Raw genomic sequence first — 734 nt, forward strand, 5'->3', positions numbered from 1 at the left:
CATCTTAGATGGCCACTCAAAAGCTTTTAAGAACTCAGTTGCTACTTTGGGCTATACAATTGATTTTTATCTGTTATCTGCTATAAAACAGATTGTTAGGCCTTTTCTTCTGCAATGCTCCTGAGTAGGTTTGAACTACCAACTTTTACATTAGTAGTTAGCACAAACCATTAGTGAGATGTAGGGACCTTGGTTCCTTACTAACTTCTTCATATTAATTCCCAGTACACCTCTCAACATGTATTTTATGACCAACTCACAGAGAATTATTTATTGCTTCAAAACATGACATGCCATTAGTGTGGAGAATCTTTCCTTGCTTTGCCAGGCCAGCCTCACCTTGTCCTAAGAAGCCTTCCTGACTGTGTATATAGGACCACTCAGCCTTGGTAAGATACCATTTCTTTCTGAACATCCTTTGTGCCCTACTACTTGTCTTCATTATATGCATTATAATATCTTCTTAAAGTGGTTTGAAAAAGATTCAGAAGTAAAAGCACAGCCACTGTAAATATTATGATAATAAGAGATTTATTGTAGGAGTTAGACTTTACACAAATACAGGAAGAGCTGGGAGAAAGCCTGGAAGGAGGAGTTGAAGTGCTCGAGAAACAGTCATATCCAGCACTTCTGCAGCCGACGTATGGGTGGACCAGAGGAAGCTTGAAGGGAGTCCAAAAGCTATCAGCGTAGGACTATAAGGGGTTAGCTCATGAACAAGTCTATGGAAAGTA

This window comes from Orycteropus afer, unplaced genomic scaffold (genome assembly GCF_000298275.1).
Source record: "Orycteropus afer afer isolate SDZICR_OR568_19922 unplaced genomic scaffold, OryAfe1.0 scaffold00423, whole genome shotgun sequence".
NCBI lineage: Eukaryota > Metazoa > Chordata > Mammalia > Tubulidentata > Orycteropodidae > Orycteropus > Orycteropus afer.